The sequence below is a fragment of the Marmota monax genome, unplaced genomic scaffold (genome assembly GCF_021218885.2).
Source record: "Marmota monax isolate L192 unplaced genomic scaffold, Marmota_monax_Labrador192_F-V1.1 WCK01_AAM20220418_F8-fsc00090, whole genome shotgun sequence".
In the NCBI taxonomy this organism is placed as follows: Eukaryota; Metazoa; Chordata; class Mammalia; order Rodentia; family Sciuridae; genus Marmota; species Marmota monax.
This window is the reverse complement of record NW_026695219.1, coordinates 5,269,217-5,293,316: the sequence shown is the minus strand read 5'-3', so window position 1 is coordinate 5,293,316 and position 24,100 is coordinate 5,269,217. Positions and strand designations below refer to the sequence as shown.

Here is a 24,100-nt window from a genome sequence, read left to right as displayed (position 1 = left end):
ATTTTATTTAATGCTCTGTTTTGAACAATCCGTTTTTTAGATTTTACAAGGTTGAGGTGTCCGTAGTTGTATTGCATTTTGAGGGTGGACTTAATTTTGTAAGCAAGGAGAAGTCTGCTTTATCCAGTGGAATTAGGATGATAGAAATACTTGCCTACAATGAATTTGTGGGTAGATATTTTATGATGTATAGAATTGTGGTAAACCTATATAATCCTTGGTATAGCTTTTTAGATATGATAAAGATATGTGCCATCTACTGTTAACATAACTCTACCATAAATTTGCAAAGAGTGATAAGAAATTTTCCCTGCTCTCAAGTATCTTACTATCTGTGTAACATTTCCAAATTGTATATGATTAATAGGAAGGCTTCCTCAAAAGTAGATTATTATCTTTGACTAAATTTAGGAAACACTTGGACTAAAGAAAATTGAAAGTTTCTTTAGTATAGGATTCTTAAAAATGTACATTGTTTAATTCCAAAAAATGTTTATACTTTGCAAGATTTTCCAAACTTCATTGACAGTTTTTTTTTTGTTTTTAATTTTTTTCTGGGTGGGAACGGAGGGGAAAGGAGGTTGGGAGAAAGAGTGGCAATAGCATGTTTAGAAAGAGGATGATTAATGTGTCATGGAATACAATTTGGAAACATGGGACTAATGTAATATTCCTATCTAACTTGTAACTTTGAATGCTGTCTCAAAAGTCTAGCTATTTGCTGCAGAATCTCTGTGCTTTTTAATCCTTTCTAGATAAAATGAGGGCCTCAGATCATTTGATTAAATTAGTAAATTGAAAATAGGTTGGTAAATAGGAGAAGTGGAACCTATCATCTCTTATTCAGCCTGCCTCAAAGCAGATTAGTAGTTTCTTCCAAAGTAGTTTTGCCTTCTAGGCTTTTTTTTTTTTCCCCTTCAATAATGTTGTCTTACCTCTTCTCTAGGCACTTTAGCTTGAAAACACAGCCATTACTGACCTTTTCCTTTCTCTCATGCAATGCTATCTTCAATTCCTATACCAACTACTAATTTTTCCTTAATAATTTCTCAATTTTCTCCCATTCCCTGTGCTGGTCATTTAGTTTAGATTCACATGAAGTAGGTGATCAGTAAGTATTTATTATATGCTTAAATCTAGACTATGTGATATCTGCTTCTAGGCTTCCCCTACTCTCTAGTCCTTTAGCACTTAATTTGTGTTGTACTGTATGATTTATATATGATTTCTGCTCTTAAGTTTTTGGTAGCTCTCTGTTGCTTGAGAAAGTGGTCCAAAAGTAACTGTCATCTGTCATCTGCCTTAGACCTCACTACTTTTTGATTTATAGCATATACTTCCTGATTTTTACTTTTTTGTATTCTGTATGGTAATATATGTCATTCCTTCTACTTTTAATGCTTTTTGGGGCCCCCAAATTACTATCCCATCAACTGAATTTACTTTAAATATTAATACCTCTATAATCTCTCTGGCTGAGAGTGGTTATTATTTTTCTCTGAACATATAACTTCTCTCTGTAAATATAACTCTGTATTACTCTTTTGGTCCTATTTACATATGTTATGATGGTTATTAAGTTGCCTCCCACTTATATAAGCTTTTTGTTTCTTGAGGCAATAGGGTATTGATACTGTAATCTCCCAATGTCAGTGGGTTAGTATAATTTGAATTTTATTTCTTGCTCAGCAAAATAAAAAACTAGTATTCCTGATTGGTAGTGGCATTCTGCCTTGTGACTCCACCATCTTCAGTAAATAGTTCCTGTCAGCATGCACTCATCTGTACAAAGCCAGAAAAGGAAAGAGCAGATCATCCGGAGGAGATATTTTAGTGAGCCAAACCTTGAAGTGGTACTTCTGGGTTACCACATTTCATCAGTTAGAACTCAGTCAGATGGCTGTATTTGACTGTAAATGAGACTAGGCAAAATATGCTTATGAATAGTTTTTTTGTGAGCTTGTGACAGTTTGTCAAAGTGTTTAATAAGTTGTGCTCTAATAGTCAGACAAACCTGCATTCTAATTCTAGATATATTACTTACCAGAGATATGATCCGGGATAGGTTACTAATTATCTCATCTGTGACGTTTAAGTAATAATGAAAGCAAAGCATTTGGTACTTAGTGATTCCTCATTAAGTTTTAATTGTCACTATCTGTGGCCACATATCTTATACCTTTTTTGCTTAGATGCCTATTACATACCTATTAAATGTATTACAATATGGCTGGTTTAAGGAGTTTCTTGTGTCTTAATTCTTCTCTTTAGTTAATAATATTATAGTGAATAATATTATAGTGAATATTATACATTGGCACATGCCTCTATCCCAGTGACTGTAGAGGTTGAGACAAGATCATTGCAAAGTCAAGGCCAGCCTCTGTAACTTAGCAAAATAAAAAATAAAAAGGACTCAGGGTGTGACTCAGTGGTAAAGAACTCCTGGGTTTAATTCTCAATAACCCTCACCAAAAAATTATGGCAAAAACTATCAAGAGTTCTGTCTATATTATAACTTATAAGTTATGCTATACTTCTATTAACCAAATTGAGCACATGTCATAAATATACTTTAGAAAGAAGAATGAACAATACTTTTGGACAGGTTAAGAGATAAAGTAGGAAAATCTTGGAAGAGGTAAAAAAAAGAAGATGGAAAATAGGAATAAAAAGACTAAACAATACTAAAAAACAAGTAAGAAAATTTCCAGCATCAAAATTATAGACTTTTAGAAACAAATGAGAAAAAATTGGAAAATTTTAATGAAGTGAATCAATATTCAAATTTGAAGAAAAAAAATATTTTTTTTCAGATTGAAAGTATCCATTAAACCCCCTGCACAATGGTTGTTGATAAAAACCACACGAAGGCATATCATTGTGAATTTAAGAAATAGACCCACATGTAAAGGATCAGGAATCAGAATGGTATTAGACTGAGCAACAGTAGAAGCAAGAAACAGTGGAGCAGGAAGATCTTCAAAATTCTGAAGAAACATAAGTTGTACTAATATAACTATTAATTATATTCGAGAATAGAATAAAGATATTTTCAGAGAGAAAAGGTCTCAAATTCATCACCCACAAATCCTTCCTCAGGAACTTGGTTAATATAGCCCAGTAAAACAAGGGAAGCTGGATGCGGTGTTACACGCCTATAATCCCAGTGACTGGGAGGCTGAAGCAGGAGGATTTCCAGTTCAAAGCTAGCCTCAGCAATTTATCGAGGCCCTAAGCAACTCAGTGAGACTGTGCCCCTAACAAAATACAAAATAAGTCTGGGGATGTGGCTCATTGGTCGAGTGCTCCTAAGTTCAATCCCCATTACCTAAAAAACCAAAAACCAAAACAAAACACCACCACAAAAAAAAAAAAAACAACACGGGAATAAATCAAGGAGAAGCAGGCCTGAAAAAGAGACAAGAGCAATATAGACCCAGGATGGGGTAAGAAGAGTACCCAGGATGATAACTGTGTACCTGGCCCACATCCCCAGTCCAGGCAGGAATACATCAGATGACAGGGAAAGACTTCTTCCAGAAGATGAAATTAATAGAAATCTGATGGGAGTGAGTATATTCAAAGAGATTTCTCAGACTGGAGATAAGTGAACTAGGGATAAATACATAGTAGATAAGTATATGAAGGTAAGTATGTAGAAAACTAGGTATATGAGAAACCAGTTATTCCAAGGAAAACAAAATGTTATGCAGTAAAAGATGATTATTATTTACTGCTTGGCTCAGCTCTGATCGTAATGATATATAACCCTTAAATATTGATCTAATCAAAGTTAGGTTAAAACCATATTGAAATGATGGAGTTGGGAAGTGTGGAGAGTATCAGGACTAGGAAACAGAGCTAAATCTTAAACTCCCTCAACAGGTAATTTCTGGATAAACTAAAGAAAGCTTTTGGGAAAGTAAATGTTGGAAGTGGAGCTACAGACTAGTTTTTTAAATTTTTCTTTCTTTTTTTTTTTTTTTTTTGGTAAATACCAGGGATTGAACCCAGGGGCACTTAACCACTGAGTTACATCCCCAGCCCTTTTAAAATTCAGTAATTGAAACATTTATAGTGCATCACCAATAGTTGTGGGATTGAAAGAAACTTTATTATTATTATTTTTTAATTTATTTTTTTTATTGGTTGTTCAAAACATTATAAAGCTCTTGACATATCATATTTCATACATTAGATTCAAGTTGGTTATGAACTCCCAATTTTACCCCAAATACAGATTGCAGAATCACATCGGTTACACATCCACATTTTTACATAATGCCCTATTAGTAACTGTTGTATTCTGCTACCTTTCCTATCCTCTACTATCCCCCCTCCCTCCCCTCCCATCTTCTGTCTCTACCCCATCCACTGTAATTCATTTCTCTCCTTGTTTATTTTCCCATTCCCCTCACAACCTCTTATATGTAATTTTGTATAACAATGAGGGTCTCCCTCCATTACCTTGCAATTTCCCTTTTCTCTCCCTTTCCATCCCACCTCATGTATCTGTTTAATGTTAATCTTTTCTTCCTGCTCTTCCTCCCTGCTCTGGTCTTAGTTGCTCTCATTATATCAAAGAAGACATTTGGTATTTGTTTTTTAGGGATTGGCTAGTTTCACTAAGCATAATCTGCTCTAGTGCCATCCATTTCCCTGCAAATTCTATGATTTTGTCATTTTTTTAGTGCTGCGTAATACTCCATGGTGTATAAATGCCACATTTTTTTTATCCATTCATCTATTGAAGGGCATCTGGGTTGGTTCCACAGTCTAGCAATTGTGAATTGTGCTGCTATGAACATCGATGTAGCAGTATCCCTGTAGTACGCTCTTTTAAGGTCTTCAGGGAATAGTCCAAGAAGGGCAATAGCTGGGTCAAATGGTGGTTCCATTCCCAGCTTTCCCAGGAATCTCCATACTGCTTTCCAGATTGGCCGCACCAGTTTGCAGTCCCACCAGCAATGTACAAGAGTACCCTTTTCCCCACATCCTCTCCAGCACTTGTTGTTGTTTGACTTCATAATGGCTGCCAATCTTACTGGAGTGAGATGGTACCTTAGGGTGGTTTTGATTTGCATTTCTCTGACTGCTAGAGATGGTGAGCATTTTTTCATGTACTTGTTGATTGATTGTATGTCCTCCTCTGAGAAGTGTCTGTTCAGGTCTTTGGCCCATTTGTTGATTGGGTTATTTGTTTCCTTATTGTTTAATTTTTTGAGTTCTTTGTATACTCTGGATATTAGGGCTCTATCTGAAGTGTGAGGAGTAAAAATTTGTTCCCATGATGTAGGCTCCCTATTTACCTCTTTTATTGTTTCTCTTGCTGAGAGAAAACTTTTCAGTTTAAGTAAGTCTCATTTGTTGATTCTTGTTATCAACTTTTGTGCTATGGGTGTCCTATTAAGGAATTTGGAGCCCGACCCTACAATATGTAGATCGGAGCCAACTTTTTCTTCTACCAGACGCAGAGTCTCTGATTTGATATCTAGCTCCTTGATCCACTTTGAGTTAACTTTTGTGCATGGCGAGAGGAGGGGATTCAGTTTCATTTTGTTGCATATGGATTTCCAGTTTTCCCAGCACCGTTTGTTGAAGATGCTATCCTCCCTCCATTGCATGCTTTTAGCTCCTTTATCAAATATAAGATAGTTGTAGCTATCTTATAGCTGGATTAGTCTCTGTGTCCTCTATTCTGTACCATTGGTCCACCCTCCTGTTTTGGTACCAGTACCATGCTGTTTTTGTTACTATTGCTCTGTAATATAGTTTTAAGTCTGGTATCGCTATACCGCCTGATTCGCACTTCCTGCTTAGAATTGCTTTTGCTATTCTGGGTCTTTTATTTTTCCATATGAATTTCATGATTGCTTTATCAATTTCTATAAGAAATGCCGTTGGGATTTTGATTGGCATTGCATTAAACCTGTAGAGAACTTTTGGTAATATCGCCATTTTGATGATGTTAGTTCTGCCTATCCATGAACAGGGTATATTTTTCCATCTTCTAAGATCTTCTTCTACTTCTCTTTTTAGGGTTTTGTAGTTTTCATTGTATAAATCTTTCACCTCTTTTCTTAGGTTGATTCCCAAGTATTTTATTTTTTTTTTGAAGATATTGTGAATGGAGTGTTTTTCCTCATTTCCGTTTCAGAAGTTTTGTCGCTGATATACAGAAATGCCTTTGATTTATGCGTGTTGATTTTATATCTTGCCACTTTGCTGAATTCATTTATTAGTTCTAGTAGTTTTTTTGTAGACCTTTTGGGTCTTCTAGGTATAGAATCATGTCATCTGCAAATAGTGATAATTTAAGTTCTTCCTTTCCTATTTTTATGCCTTTAATTTCTTTTGTCTGTCTAATTGCTCTGGCCAGTGTTTCGAGAACTATATTGAATAGAAGTGGTGATAGAGGGCATCCCTGTCTTATTCCAGATTTTAGGGGGAATGCCTTCAATTTTTCTCCATTGAGAATGATGCTAGCCTGAGGCTTAGCATAGATAGCTTTTACAATGTCGAGGTAAGTTCCTGTTATCCCTAGTTTTTCTAATGTTTTGAACATAAAGGATGCTGTACTTTGTCGAATGCTTTTTCTGCGTCTATTGAGATGATCATATGGTTCTTATTTTTAAGTCTATTGATGTGGTGAATAACATTTATTGATTTCCGTATATTGAACCATCCTTGCATCCCAGGGATGAATCCTACTTGATCATGGTGCACAATTTTTTTGATGTGCCTTTGTATCTGATTCGCCAGAATTTTATTGAAGATTTTTGCATCTAGGTTCATCAGAGATATTGGTCTGTAGTTTTCTTTTCTTTGAGGTGTCTTTGTCTGGTTTCGGAATCAGGGTGATGTTGGCCTCATAGAATGAATTTGGCAGAGCTCCTTCTTTTTCTATTTCCTGAAATAACTTGAAAAGTATTGGTATTAATTCTTCCTTAAAGGTTTTGTAAAACTCCGCTGTATACCCATCCGGTCCTGGGCTTTTCTTGGTTGGAAGTCTTTGGATTGCTTTTTCTATTTCATCTATTGTTATTGGTCTGTTTAAGTTGTGAGTATCCTCCTGACTCAGTCTGGGCAAATCATATGACTTAAGGAATTTATCGATGTCTTCACTATCTTCTATTTTATTGGAATATAGCATCTTGAGCAAAACACTACACGAGGAAGAAATGAAAAACAATAACCAAAACCATCAGTGGGAAGTGCCTCTATAAAGACAGAGGGTGGGGGGAAAGCTAACCATGGAGAAACAAACTAAATTAAAAAAAAAAAAAAAGAAGATAAATAATCAAACATGTCTGGAAGTACAAACCATATATCAATAGTAACTCTAAACGTTAATGGCTTAAACTCTCCAATAAAGCGACATAGGCTGGTAACATGGATTAAAAAAACAAATCCAACAATATGCTGCCTCCAGGAGACACATCTGATTGGAAAAGACATACACAGGCTGAAGGTGAAAGGTTGGGAAAAAATATACCACGCACACGGTCCTCGTAAGCAAGCAGGGGTGGCCATCCTCATATCGAATAAAATTGACTTCAAGACTAAATTAATCAAAAGGGATAAGGAAGGACATTATATACTGTTAAAAGGAACCATTCACCAACAAGACATAACAATTATCAATATTTATGCACCAAATAATGGTGCTGTGACGTTCATAAAACAAATTCTCCTCAAGTTCAAGAATCAAATAGACCACAACACAATAATTATGGGTGACTTCAACACACCTCTCTCACAGTTGGACAGATCCTCCAAACAAAAGCTGAATAAAGAAACTATAGAACTCAATATCACAATCAACAACCTAGACTTAACTGACATATATAGAATATATCAACCATCATCAAGTGGATATACTTTTTTCTCAGCAGCACATGGATCCTTCTCAAAAATAGACCATATATTATGCCATAGGGCAACCCTCAGTAAATATACAGGGGTGGAGATAATCCCATGCATTTTATCTGATCATAATGGAATGAAACTGGAAATCAATGATAAAAGAAGGAAGGAAAAATCCTACATCACATGGAAAATGAACAATATGTTACTGAATGATCAATGGGTTACAGAAGACATAAAGGAGGAAATCAAAAAATTCTTAGAGATAAATGAAAATACAGACACAACATATCGGAATCTATGGGACACAATGAAAGCAGTTTTAAGAGGGAAATTCATCGCCTAGAGGTCATTCCTCAAAAAAAGGAAAAACCAACAAATAAATGAGCTCACACTTCACCTCAAAGCCCTAGAAAAGGAAGAGCAAAACAACAGCAAATGTAGCAGAAGGCAAGAAATAATTAAAATCAGAGCGGAAATCAACGAAACTGAAACAAAAGAAACTATTGAAAAAATTAACAAAACTAAAAGTTGGTTCTTTGAAAAAATAAATAAAATCGACAGACCCTTAGCCATGCTAACGAAGAGAAGAAGAGAGAGAACTCAAATTACTAACATATGGGATGAAAAAGGCAATATCACAACAGACGCTACAGAAATACAGAAGACAATTAGAAATTACTTTGAAAACCTATATTCCAATAAAATAGAAGATAGTGAAGACATCGATAAATTCCTTAAGTCATATGATTTTCCCAGACTGAGTCAGACCAATAACAATTGATGAAATAGAAGAAGCAATCAAAAGACTTCCAACCAAGAAAAGCCCAGGACCAGATGGGTATACAGCGGAGTTTTTTACAAAACCTTTAAGGAAGAATTAATACCAATACTATCAGAAAAAAACAAATTTTCAGTCTCATCCCAAATGAAAATGCAATTTTTTTAAGTCTCTCTCTAGAAAATATTACAAAGTCATTGTTATATGAAAAGGTAGTCAAGTACTATAAAGCCAGTACAGGTAGGAAAAAGTTACTGTAAAAGTGAACCAAGGAATTAGTTATTGAAAGTACTATGATATTTAGGGTTTTTTATGTGATTGCAAAAAATTGGTTATTTGATGTAGTTTCCTTTTTCATTTTAAATGAATATTGAATTTAGGACCTAATTCTGTTTTCATAATTTTGCATTCCTTTTCTTTTGCATTATATTACAGCTCTACAGAGGTGACCTGAATTCACCTCTGAACTTCCTTTTGTCTGTCTCATTAATTTGTTTCACATACTTAACCTCATTCACTTACTCAAATGGATTTTGTTTGTTCTTGTGTCAGGTCTTTTGCACTTTCCTTAGCTTTTTGAGGGACTTTTCAGTTTTTACTTCTGAGAGCAGATTTCTTTTCAGACCATCTTTGAATACTCAATCTAGATTATGCTTTTCTTTTCTGATTTGTACATCACCCATTTTGTTTTGGTAGCATTTCCTAGCATACTTTTGTTTGCATTTTTATTGACTGCCTCTACCATTTGGAATAAAAGCTCAATGTATGAGAGCAATATTGTTTACTGCTGTATTCCAGATCTAAGAATAGTGCCTGGACCATACTAGGCACTCAACAGACTTATTGAATGAAAATTATTAGTGAGTTATTAATGAACTTGTGCTAGTGCCTTTTGCCATGTATTTATTTACTAGCGAAGTTTCTAATTTTGTTAATTTTCTGTGATGATGGTTTGTTTTTTCTTTTTGTGTAAATGCTTTTTTATTTTTGCAGTGCTGAGCGGATCAAATCCAAGGCGTCTTATATGCTATGAAAGTGTCTACCACTGAGCTAAATATATAACTCCCAGCGCTGTGTAAATGCTGTTGACCCTTTCCTGTTGCAAATGTTGATTATCTATAATCTATCACTTATTTTGGTTAGGAATATTTTGTTGTAAATTTTTTTTGTTGTAGAATATTCAAATAATCAGAAAGATAAGAACATAGAAACATATAAGTGCCCAAGAATCCATTTCCTAGCTTGGTTGTTTTTTTATTATCATCCTTTTTTTTCTAAATTAAGATATACTTGAAGTTTATGTGTCACTCTAATTTTAGTCCCTTTCCTTTTTTTTTCCTTATCCGGAGGTATACCTAGTTCAGTGTTTATCATTCCCACACATTTATATTTAATTTTTTTTTTGTGTATAGATGCATATATAAAAATGGAACAATAGAACTGAAATGTTTTCAAACTTAACGTAAATGGTACACTGCACATATCCTCTGTAGTCCTTTTAAAAAAAAATGTCATGTTTTCAAGATGCGCTAATGTTGATACATGGAATTCTGATCTCTTCGTTTTCACTGCTGTGTGGTATTGACTGAGTAAACTTTACTTAACTCTTATTCTATCAAAAGGCCTTTGGGTGGTTGCCATTCTTTCCTGTTACAAACAGTAGTACAATGAATGTTTCTGTACATGGCCCTTATGTGGAATGTTTTCTAGTATCAATATTGTGAAATTTTTTCTAGGACCTGTTATTGTGACTGGAAAATTTTCAAGTGCTAGGACAGGCTCATCTTTTACCTTGACTGGATTTTGTATCTTGTTTTCTAAAGTGATTGTTAAATATCCACTTCTACCAATACTTTTACAAGACTTGTCATTTCACTATCCTTGGCCTTAATTTTATTTTGCATATGTAGTTTTAAAAAATCGGATATGTGAGAAAATATTTAGTGACTTAAATTTGCATTGCTTTTGTTTCTGGTTGTGTTTCTTCTATTCTTATGATTATTGCTATTTAATTTCCCGTGTAAGTTGCCTTTTCTCTGAGTTGTCCTCTAATCTCATCCCCTTTTTATATTATGTGATTTGTCTTTCTTTTATTGATTTGTAGGCATCCTTCAGGTATTTTGGATATTAATCATTTGTTATCTGAATGGGAAATATCTTCTTTCAGTTTGTGGCTTTTCTTATTCATTACAAATGTACTTACATTGTACTGAAATTTTCACTTTAATACATTTACTTGTCTTTCAGGTTTTGCTTCTGGCATCATACTTAAGAACATCATTCTCTACGTTGAGGTTATAATGACTGGCACGTCAGAAATATTACTGTATAACAAATTACCACCAAAATGCATTTGATGAAAACAAGCAAAAATCATTTCTTATTAATTCTTAGTTTTTGTGGGTCAGAGACATGAAAGCAACAAGGCTTAGTGGTTCTGGTTCTGGTCTTTTCTGAGGTTGTAGTCAAGATATCAGAGGACTGAAGTCAAGACATTTTAGTATAAGTGTTGTTGGAGGATTTGCTATCTTTTGGTAGAAGGCGTCAGTTCTTATGGTTCTTTACTGGGGCTGCTCAATTGTCCTAATATTAAGGCTGGCATAATAAATAATCCAGGAAAACGGGCGGAAACTTATCTTTTCCGAACTATCTTTTGAAGTCACACATTGCCCCTCCGCCCTGTTCATAATTGGAGGAGACTACTGTGTCTTTTTATTGTTTGTCCACATGGAACACTTCTGATACCAAATAATTGTTTATTTTTTTTCCATACCAACCTGTTCTCCAGTTCTCTGGACACCAGCTGGTGACTTGTAGTTGAATTCAGTTTTGCACAATTTGTGCATACTCTACATATTAAGGGCTTAATTCCACAAAAGTGCCCTTTCCCCACTTTTTGTCTATTGCAAATCTGGTCAACCTGTACTTTGGTCTATTAGTTATAAATTGAGGGTTCCCACCACTTCTTCCTTGGCTTCAATAATTTGCTAGAATGGCTCGCAGTACCCAGGAAAGAACCTCATTTACAGTTGTCAATTTATTATAAAGGATATTTTACTGAATACAGATGAATAGCCAGATGAAGATGTAGGGTAAGGTCTGAAAGGTTTCCTGAACACAAAAACTTCTGTGTGGGATTAGGATATGCTGCTCTTCAGCACTTGGATGCCTTCATTATCCTGGAAGCTCTTCAAACACTGCAGTTTAGATATTCATATATAGGCATGATCAAATAACTGGTTGTTGATGATTAACTCAATTTACCGCTTCTTTCTCTCTTTTGTTAGGGACCTGGGATTAAGACTAAATATCCTATCCTAACAAAAGATACTCCCTTTACTCAGGAAATTATAGAGGTTTTATATTTGGTCTTTGTTCCTAGCTTCTGGGGTCTTGGCACAAAGCTCCTAAAGCCTCTTATTTTATCACGGGCTTCATTCAATACCAGAGTATAAAGATCATTGGAGGCCATCCTGGAAATTAGCTACTAAAGTCTCATATTTTCTTATAAAATTCTTTCATATTTAGGCTTTTAATTCACTTGGAATGCAGCATGTGTGCATGTATGTATGTGTTTATATGTCTGTGATATTAAGAAGGGAATTTAAATATTCTTCCTAAGGTATAACAATTGTCCTAATTCTTTATTGAATAAAATATCATCATTATTCCATTTATGTGTGGGTTTGCTTCTGGAGTCTGTACTTCTCTGCTATGGTCTGAATGTTTGTGTCCCCTTATGCCACATCCATATGTTGGAACCACATATGGTTTAATAGTATTATAGTATTAAAGAGTTAGGGCTTTGAGAAGATAAGTCTTAAGGGCAGAACCCTCATGAATGAAATCAATGTTATTATAAAGGAGACCCCAGGGAGCTAGCTAGCTCTTCTACCTTCTGAAGAATAGGCTCTTACCAGACACTGTTAAAATTTGTGTTGGAATCTTGCTTATTTTAAGAAAAATAAAAATATGACCATTTTTCATTAAATAAAAGTAATAGATGCTCACCAAAGATTTGTGAAATACAGATATAATTTTAAAAAGTATCCATAGTACCACTACCCAAACATTACTATTATCAGCATTAGGAATCCTTCATGATTTGATATTGTAAAAATCTTTTTGTCTGTAAAGGAGAGGTAATAAAATATTTAGTTGTATTTTCTTTTTTTTTTCTTTTATTTTTATTGTTGGTTGTTCAAAACATTACATAGTTCTTGATATATCATATTTCACACTTTGATTCAAGTGGGTTATGAACTTTAGTTGTATTTTCTTACCTTGTCATGAAGGAACTGGGGAAGGAAGAACAACAAAGTAATACTTTAAAAAAGCAGGATATGAACTGGACAGCTGCCGGACTGGTTGTGCTGAGCCTTTTTATGTATACCTTTTTAATGTTTGATTTTGACATGTGAGTATATTATCTGTTTAAATTTTTAAAATGACTTGTAGTATGACTTACACCTAGTTTTGACACAGTACGTGTTTACATTTTATAGTTCCAGATCACTGGCCTATAGCATGTTTGTTCATTTGTTTGTTTTCCATCCAGTTCTGGGGATCGAACCTAGTGTTGTATCTACATAAAAATATTCAAAGGTTTGCTTTAATCTATTTTGTTTGATATTTTGCCTGAGCTGCATCTTATTAAATTAAATTGCCCAGACCGTCCTCAAACTTGGGATCCTTCTGCTTCAGTTTACTGAGGAGCTGGGATAATAGGCATGCACCACCATGCCTGGCTGTCATTATGTTCGCAGCACAGTATGTATAGCCAGTGTTGTCTCATTGGATCATACTTTGCCAGCCCAGCTTCATACTTCATATTCTAGTGATTGTGAATTTCTTAGTTTTTCTACACCTCAACACAGTTTCACACTTGTGTATGTTTTACCTATCTTCTTCATACTCACCTTTTAAGAACCATTTTGTATCTTCTTTGTCTGAACCTCTGCAAGTCTTAATTGATTCTCTCAACGTACTCTGTGTATTTGCCTATCATATTATTTATATCATATTATTCAACGGTCCCACTCTATCCACATTATCTAAATTCCTTAGACTACAATTTGTCCCTGTTTTTTCTTTTTTTCCTTGATTCACCTAGAGTCATGAATCTTGTGTTATGGTTTAGATATTTGGTGTCCCTCAAAGCTCATGTGAGAGACAATATAAGAATTCCTTGTTTGAATGAGGAATTAATAAGGTCAGATCTGAGCAAGATCATTACTTTCATGTTTTGTGTAGGGGCCTTTGAAAAAGAAGGAGATGAGATGGAGATCTATTAACATATAAACTACAGTGTTTGCAACAGCCAGCCACATTTTCAAATTGCATGTTTTTGTGCATGTAGTCCCTTCAACCTAGAATTCTCTCATTCCAACAGTGAGAGTCTGCTCATCTTTGAAAATACATTTTATATGTTACTTCCACTAGCAGGCTTTGATAAATTCCCTTCCAAATGTAATTGACTTACCTATTGTGACTGAATTGCATTTACCATATTTTTTCCTTCTCTACTTCTTTCATGCTGGTTACCTTAACCATCCCCACAGTTGCTCTCTCCTGGTAACCCTTGTTTTGCTTTATTTTATATACTTATAAGGTACTTATCACCTTGTATTATTGCTTGGTAGTATTTTTTTGTTGTTGTTTATTTCAATAAAAATTTATTGGGGTCCAGGCCCCAAAGAACTCATTCTTTAGTAGTTCATGTATTTGTCTTTACTATGATTAGATAGGAGTTCCTTATGGGCAAACTTATTTTTATTTCTTATACTTAGCAAAATTGGTAATACATCTTACGCACTCAATCATGTAAGACATCAATGGGACAGTATTGGTTAAAAGTTGGGTTTAAATCCTGGCTCCACCACTGTCTCCTGAATCCATTATAGGGATGTTATTCAGCTTGTCTGAGCTATAATTTTCTCATCTAAAGATGGAGAAATAATAGTACCTATCCATATTACTCTGTTCACTCTGTCATGAAAACATAAGATAGACTGAGTGGCTTAAACAACAGAAATTTATTCTCTCACAATTCTGGAGGCTGGATGTTTGAGGGTGCCAGCATGGTGAAGCTCTTTGGCCTCATCTAATCCTAATCTGCTCCCAAAGGCCGAATTTCCAGATATATTACACTGGGGATTAGGACTTCGACACAAGAACTTTTGGAAAACAAGCATTCAGTTTACAACAATATCTCATATTGCAGTTATGATAATTTATGGAAAACATTCAGCATTTTGTCTCTAACATAAGAAGTGATATTTATTTACTCTATCATCATCTTCATCATCATTGTCCTCGTCTTAGAATAAATTTTCTGTTTGGGGTACTGAAGAACACCTGCTTTTCCTTCATGGAAATATAACATGAATTAAGAAAGGTAATGTAGGAAGAAGAGCAAGGTTGCAGGCAGGCTGGTGGTGAACAGTGTTTCCTTCATTGTATCAGTAACAAAGGAGTTAGGTATGAATTTCAGGTTTGTAGATGTATTCTCATTATGCAAAGAGTAGAAGAAAAGAAAAGCTTTGATGTTCTTCATACATAAATGACCTTTAAAATGCGGTTTTTAAATTTGTTTTTATTCAAATCTTTTTTAAAAAATTCACTGCTAGATTGTTTTTTTTTTTTTTTTTTTTGGTAAGCCTTGGAAACCAGAAGTGCCATTTAGATCTTTACCTACAAATATGCTAATTTGTTTTGCTGGAATTTGAAGAGTTATTTTGAATCCCAAACATATTTTGATATTTTAAAATTAGAGTCCATATAATCTATTCTTATTCTTTAGGATTTAGACTTTCTCCTCTCTAAGTTGAAATTTGGGACTGATATTTATTAGCCTTTCTGGAACTATTAAGAATTTCTATTCTTTCATTTTTGGCAATAATTGTCTCCACATTTACTTTATAGAGTCCTCTTTGGTGGAGCCCACAGGCGGAGAGGAAGCACAGGATTCATAAGATGGCGGGCGGGTGAGTGACTGAGAATTTGGGGTAGAACTTCCAAAAAAAAAGTCATAGTGGTTGCTCCTTGACAGAAATAAAATGTGAAGTTTAAGTTTGGATATGACATTGTCTTGGTGAGGTCTATAAAGACAGTATAGTGGTTTTGATTAATGTAAATTTCAAAATGATTTATATGGCATACCTGTCATGTTGTTTATACTATGATTTTTATCAACTTTCACAGAGACTTACCACACAGTTGACACTTTGGGGAAATATAGAGCAAATGGTATATACCAAAGTAGATCTTTTCTTTGGTGATAATTGTGAAAGATGTTTTATTAAATTATAGTTTGGGGATTTTCTTTTTTTAAATAATAAAATTTTCAGTTCTTATCCATAAATACTATTTTAAGCAAATATGCTTCCAGAACCACAGAAATTAAACTTTAGAGAAAATAATGAGGAATTACAGAGACAGTATCTAGTTAATATGAACATTAGATAATCTTTAAATAACATTTTCATTCAGAAGAAAAATAACCCATGCCCAAGATCAACTTTATTATAGTATACATTATATAAACTCAAAGTTATGATTTTTTATAACAACAAATCAGTATTTTTTAAAAATATTTATTCTTTAGTTTTTTTAGGTGGGCACAATATCTTTATTTTACATTTATGTGGTGCTGAGGTTCAAACCTAGTGCCTTATGCATGCTAGGCAAGTGCTCTACCACTGAGCCACAACCTTAGCCCCAGTATTTTTTTTTTTAATAAAGTAAAAAAGGGAGTAAGTCATAATCTTGAAAGGAGAGGAGCCTGTAAAAGTGGAACCATATACAAAAGGAGAAAAGTTTATGACGTCTGGCAGGTAGTTATGTTTCGTGCCATAAAAACAATCTTAAATTAATATGCTGGGTTTACTAGTGAATTTATGAACTTTTGAATAATTTATGTTGTGTTTATTCTATTAGTGGGACTGGTTTTTAAGTAATACTATAAAGTAGGTAGAAAAAGGTGGTTTCAAGATTCTTTTCCAGCCTTTTCTTTTTCTTGTTTCTTCAATCTCCTCAATGAATCATAGGCCTTTCCCTGTTTTGTTACTATCAGAAGAGATTGCTAGGGCTTGATAAGTAATCTTTAACATGGTGAGTAGACATTAAATGGATATTAAAATTATCCATTAATAGATTATTTTACATTTAATTGGGGGACTTGAAGCTCCAAATATAGAATTTCCTGATGCTAAAACCTCAAACACTGACATCTGTTGGGGGAAACATGTTTAGAGAAGAGTTTTTTGAATCTGCCCTTCATATTACAACCTCTTGCCAGGTAGGAAGAGAATTAATTTTTTTATATGCTGGTGTCTGGCTATCTGGCCTTTACACATTGTCATGTGATTCTCAAAGTGAGATTCTGGAATAAACATTCTTATTCACATTATTTAAAAGATGAACTAAAAGAGGTACAGAAAGATGCAGTGGTCTTCCTAGAAGTGGTCACAATGAAGGCTCATGTTAAAATCAGGACTTTAAAATTACAAAGTCTTTGCCTTTTCCACTGAATCATTATTTTATAGTCATTTTATTCTTTTGTTTTACCCATACTTTGTAAACATGACAGTCTCTTTACATATTCTCAAGAGTTCCTTTGCATGACTCTAGAGAAATGCTTTCCCGGTTCCTTTGTGAATCACTCTACTAGACCATGCTGCTTGTAACTTGATTAGTATTGCTTGAATTTTTCTTTGTTTTTGGCTAAGAATATAGCAGATATGATGAAGAATTATAACATTCAGATCGTCATATATTGGGTTTTAATTGTTTGCTTTTCTAAGCAGATTAGCCAACTCTGAAGTTTATACTGAGTATAAGCAATGTTTGGTGAGTTATATGTGAACTTGAGTATTTGGGAATTATAGAAAGAATTAACAAATTTCTTGTTGTTGACATTCTTAAACAGGTGTATTCAGTATTACAAACAGTTTGAAAATATTCATTCAACAAAGAATTTTGAAGTACTTATCATGTGCCAGGGCTATTTTAGATTGTGGACTAAATGCAACATGAAAAACACATGGTCTCTGTTCTCAATGAGATGACACAAACATGAGATAACTATTAGAATGCATTATAATAATTATCGAATTAGAGGTATGTAGAAAGAAAAACTTAATTGAGCTCAAAGGACTTGATTTGGTGAAGAGATTAGAGTTTAAAGCTTAAGTGTTTTCTTGACCACAAGAGAATTTATGATCTACTCATACATAATACATATATAACTTTTGTATATAAACTATGTTTTCCCTCACATGTATATACAAATGCAGTGTTAGGGTTGAACATTTAGCCTCTCTTCTTTTTCTCAAAATCATACATAATCATGTATATCTCCTTCTTTGCAAGTACATTGTAGAAGGTTTTTTTTTTTTCTGGTTTTTGGAAATATGGAGATTCTTCATTCTTTAAAGCATGTAGTGGTGAATGATAGATAATTGTGGTGGGAAACGTAGAAGAGCACACGGTAATGTAATTAGATGCCTGATAATTTTCATTTTTTACCATCACAGACTTTTTTTCTCATGTAGAATAATCTGAAGATTGAAAGAGAAACTAGCTAGGTTCTTGAGCTGAAAATGAAGTTAGAGAAGAGTTGTTCTGGAGGAAACTGTTGACTGTGGTTTATTTTTTTGGCCCATTTTGGTTGTTAATGGCTTTTTTTGTGTGAATTATGTACTTAGAAAGGGGTTCCACTTTGAGTAAGCACCTATACATGTATACGTATCTCTATCTGCTCATGTGATGAATGTTAAAGCAGTTAGTTTCACTTGAAAAACAGCGTGTTATATAAGGCAAGAGCCTGCATTGGAATGAGGAAACCTGAATTCTGACCCTGCTTTGGTCTGTAATTAATTTGTTCTTTGCACTGAGCTGATCAATTAATCTCTCCTAGGCCTCAGTTTTCTCCTTTATTAAATATTGGGAAAATAAGTTACTAAGTAGAATAATGTTCCCTAAGGCCTTTGTGAGTTAAAAAATTCTATCATTTTATTACTGACAGGAATAGTTATTAAGTTACCAAATATTTGTTGAATGCTTACCACTTTTCATGTCCTGGTATCTGTGGTCAAAAAAGAAAAATGGAAGATAGACATAGATCAGTGGAATAGAATTGAAAGTCTAGAAATAAACCTGTATATCTATAATCCATAGATTTTCAAAAAGAGTGGCAAGACTATTCAGTGGAGAAGAATAGTCTTTGCAACAAATGATAATGGGATAACAGGGTTTTCAGATGCGAAAGAATGAATTGGGACCCCATTGTACACTGTATACAAAATTGACTTAAAATGAATTATGGACTTTAACTACGTTGGCTGAAACTATAAAACTCAGAAGCAAACAGTTAGGGTAGATCTTTGTAAGCTTGGATTGGGGAAATGCTTTATTAGATTTGTCATTAAAAACATAAGCAATGGACTGGGGTTGTGGCTCAGTGTAGAGTGCTCGCCTAGCATGCGTGAGGCACTGGGTTTGATCCTCAGCACCACATTAAAAAAAAATAAAATAAAGATATTGTGTGTTCACCTACAACTAAAATATTAAAAAAAAAAAAAAAAACAAAAAACATAAGCAATGAGATGGGCACACTGTAGTGCACGGCTGTAATTCCAGAGGGATCCTGAGGCAGGAAGATTTCAAGTTGAAAGCCAGCCTCAGCAACAGCAAGGTGTTAAGCAAATCAGTGAGTCTCTAAATAAAATACAAAATAAGACTGGGAAAATAAGACTGGGGATGTGGCTCAGTGGTCGAGTGTCCCTGAGTTCAATCCCCAGTACCAAATAATAATAATAATAATAAATAAAATGGATTTCATCAAAAATAAAAATTTGCTTGTCAAAAGACACTATCAACAAAGTGAAAAGAATGCCCACACAATGGCAGAAAATGCAGAACATGTCTGTTAAAAGGTCTAGTACCTAGAGTATATTAAGAATTCAACAATAAAAAGACAACCCAATTTAAGTAACCCTAAGGGTCTGAATACACATTTCTCCAGAGAAGATACATAAATGCTAAGTAATAAGTGAAATACAAATAAAAATTGCGTGAGGTATTACTTCACAATCCATTAGGATGCCTGTAATCAAAGAGTCAGGTAAAGTGCTGGTGAGGATGTGAAGAAATTGGACTCTTCATACAATGCTGGTGAAGTTGTAAAATGGTATGGCATTTTGGAAAATAGTCTGGCCGTTCCTGGAAAACTGAAATATGGTATTTCATGACTTAGCAATTGCATACCTAGGAATATACCCAGATAATTGAAATTATATGTTTGTATAAAACAAGTCTGAATGTTCACAGTAGCCTTATTCATAATAGTCCAAAACAACTCAGATGTCTAGTCAACTATTCTGTGAAGAAACAAAGTATGGTATATTGCATAAAATGAATTATTATTCAGCCAGAAAAGGAATGAGGTAGGTAGACACATGCTCTAACATGTATCCTTAAAACCTTATGCTAAGTGGGAAAAATTACACACAAAAGCCCTCATATTCCATGATTTACTTATATGAATTATCCAAAATAAGCAAATTCATAGAGAAAATGGTTTAGTGGTTGCCAGGAAGTAAAGGGAGGAGGTAATTGGACGTGACTACTAATTGGTTCAGGGTTTCTTTTTGGAGTAATGAAAAGTTCTGAAATTAATGGTTATAGTTGCACAGTTTTGTGCATATTTTTAAAATCGTGGATTGTATATGTCACAGGTGCAGTTTTCATGGCAGTAGCCAAAACCTGGATAGCTGCCAAGAGACAAATAATAGCTACCATCAGGAAAATTTTGGCTGTTCCTCAGGCTGCCCTCATTCCGATTAACTTGAACATTTACTTCAGCCATAATATTCACTTTGAAATTTACATCCAGTTTCTTGCTAAATATTATTTTGTTATTTGAGGTAATTGAAAGGAGAATTCAGCAGTGTTATATGTGGACTAATTGAAGCCAGAGTAAGGTTCGTTGTTTATGGTCTTTGGTTAACAAGGGAATCAGAAAGTATTAGTACTACTAATACTCTGTGTAATTTACTTACTTGTCATTTTTTTTTCTTTTTCATTTTCAGTAGACTGTAAGCTTTATAAGAACAGGAGTTTTATCTGATTTGTTCATTATTCAGTAAATATCTGGAATGAATTATCAGGTAGAACCTGGTTTACATGAGTGAGGGTAGTATGGGTGTTTGAATAAGAATCAAACAGAATCAGTTTTTTTTTTTTTTTTTAAGTTTGGTCATCAGCAGGATCGATCTATCTACCTCCTATCTATCTATCTATCTATCTACCTACCTATCTACCTACCTATCTTTTTTTTGTGTGGTGCTGGGATTGAACACAGGCCTTGTGCTTATGAAGCAAGCACTCTACCAGCTGAGCTATATCCCCTCAACAGGATATTTATGAAAGATTTTTCTAAGTCTCTCTGTTTTTTCCCCCCTCTACTGCTATATCTTATAAAGTTTTTAAATTGACATGTCCTTAGATTTCTTATTGTAAATTTAAATAACTTATAGTCATTGAATTAATTTGACCTAAGTCATATGATCTAAATGAATGATTTTTTAGATTTTTAGAGGAAGTTAAAAAATTTTAAGTATTTTTCTCTTTAACATAAATACAGCTGTGAAATGATGTATCAGTGAGTCATTTTAAACAGATTAGTTTTGTATTTTAAAATTAATAAGTAAATATATGTATAAGTGAATTTACATTATTCAGAATTCTAGAATTAGACATCTGTCTAATGAATGCTGTTCTAAAATGTTGCTAAATGATTAATAGTAATTAAAAGGTTAAATACAAGCTGAAGAAATCTTTGAATTTTGAAATGTTTGCAACAGCTAGTAATCTGACTGATGCAGACGTTTTTGTCAAAGTTGAAAAAGTTAGAGCTAATTAATTTCTTGGGAGACATATGATGAAATTGTAGGTGTGATAACATATTTGAGTAACATATGGTAGTTATGGGGCACCTTTCTAATGACTGAGCAGCCAGTTAAATATAGACTTTTTAGTTTTTCATTACCATTCTTTGTTACTGTGTATTTTTAAACTAAAATTCATGTTTTCTAGAGGTCAGTACTCAAGATTTAACAATTTATATTTAAAATATTAATGTGAATATGTAATTTTCTTCTAAATTGGCATCAATTCTGGTGAAAGTTTTCTTAAAAATGCAGTCATTTCCCCCACAATACAGTAATTGTGTATTACACAAATAAATAACTGGGGAATTATACTATCAGTTCATATCATTTCCCTAATTATCCTTGAATGAGGACTAAAAATATTACCTTTGATTTGCAGCATAGTTGTATTTTTTCTTTCTTACGGATTCACTGTTTGCATTTTGACTGCAGTAATTTTCTTCCAATTCCTTTTGTTTTATAGTCACAATCTTGGTTTTTAAATGTTGCTTTATAAGGATGACAGATTTAAAAAGAATTGAAATTGTTTTTGTACTATTCTGTTATTAAAGTAATATCTGACACCTTGTTAGAGGAAATTTTGAGGTAAGAATTTTTGCAAATAAAGACAATTTAAAATAGTGACTTATAGTTTGTATTTTCACTTTTAAAAGATTGGGATTTTACCACAGGTTTTGTGATTATAATGTAGTGTATAAGCGTTAGATTTTCTTTCAAAGAAAACACATAGTGAAATAAGAGTTCAGGGTGAAAATGTTTTTGTTGTGCTGCAGAGCCAGCCACTGGAGGGTGTTACTGTTAGCTTCTCTGTCTCAATGTTCTGCTAATTGTATTGATGAAACAAAAAATATTTGAAGACTGTGCATTTATAAGTTTTTAAAATTGAATCAAAGCAAAAGTAGTATATGTCTTAAGTGAAATATATGGAAACAAATTTAAATCTTAATAATTTCAAATTGATTTTATTTTAAAATAATTTTAAATTGTAATAATTTTAAACCGTAAATGAAGATGATAGGTAGATTCTAGAATTATTAATTATAAAATTATTCTGGCTTCTTCCCTAAAACACTGGACAGAATATTACTGTATTTTTAAATATATTTACTTTAAAAATGTCTGCACAGTTATGATGCTCTAACAAGTCTAGAAATGTCCTATATTGATTTACTAAACATCTTGATATTTACATTGTTTTCATTTAAATTTGAGTATCCTATGAAGAATTTTTGTGTGAACATCTGTTCTGTAAATCCTCCTTTTTAAAAATCTGTTACAAAATTTCACATATCAATCAGTATACTTTTAGCCAGTGGAGATAAATACAAATGTTAGTGAGGGGCTGGTGGAATATTTTTGGCCTGAGAGGGTTGTAACTCAAGTCTTAAGGTAAATAACATGATGAACTTTTAAATGACTCACAGTAAAGCATTAGCTTCTTATTTATTTAATAATAAAATCTGTAGAAGTAGATTATTGCCTAATTATCTATAAACTCTCAGTTTTAAAGGTAGCAGAATTCTCTGAAATTTTTAGCTTATTGGTTTGAGAAATGCTTTTCGGGATTTATTCTCAGGCTATAAATTTTAAGTGACTTTTACTTGATAAGATTGTTATAATGATTAGAATCTTAAGAAACAAAAATCCTGAATAGCCTTATTTATTTCAAAGAACATTTTAGGAGTTTCAGTGGAATAAAATGACTTGAATTGATTTTAGTTCAGTTATCAAAAGTAATAATGTAAACTTTAAATTGTATCATTTTTCTTTATTAGAATAATGAAGAATATAATTTTGTGTGGTTAGTAGGCAATATTTAATGAAGAATAGAAAGATGATAATTTTTCGCTTGGTAGGAAAATTGAATATTTGATTTGATTTCATAGTTGAGTAATTAAGAGATATCTTTGTTTTCATAAGTTGTTAAAATATTTTCTGTTCTGATAAGTCTGTCTTTATGTTATAAAGTAAGTAAATGACAGATATTAGACCCATAAGCCAACATTGAAAAATAACTTTAAAATACTTGGCCCCATTCCTGATAGCTATGGTTCATTCTAGAAATGTTTCTGGAACAGTAAGTAAATGATTTTGGAAGATTAGAAGATTTACATTTTAAGTACAGTGTCAACAATCTTTACCTTGCCATGCATAATTATATTGCCAGATTGCTAGAGTTAATGTATTAATTGTTCATTATCTAATTATTTTCTGAAACCTAGTAAGTATTGAAGAGGCTTACAATTGAAAAGAAGCGTTTGAGCAAAAGTATATTAACACCCCTATTAATAGCATGGTGTTAAACAGTCCATTTTGTGCAGAGCATGATGCACTCTGTCACATAGAAGCAGTTTTTGGATGCTTTCATAGCCATCTGTAGAGGGTGGATCATTGATTATACATCATTCAGATAAAAAAGATAATTTTGACATTATTTTTCCTTCCTTACATACCTTGCTTCTGTGAAATGGTATATTAGCCTGACCAAATCATTACA

General features: G+C 33.3%; 1 protein-coding gene across 6 annotated transcripts in view; it reads left to right on the top strand.

The window, feature by feature from the left end:
- Akt3 (AKT serine/threonine kinase 3) overlaps positions 1-24,100 on the top strand; it is a 273,567-nt gene that overhangs the window by 34,719 nt on the left and 214,748 nt on the right. The window contains exon 2 of one of the 6 annotated variants that reach the window (XM_046432497.2): positions 15,575-15,636. The exons of the other annotated variants lie outside the window; for them this stretch is intronic. The gene's annotated coding sequence lies outside the window, so the exon portion shown is untranslated. The remainder of the gene's footprint in view (positions 1-15,574; positions 15,637-24,100) is intronic. 6 annotated transcript variants of the gene reach the window in all.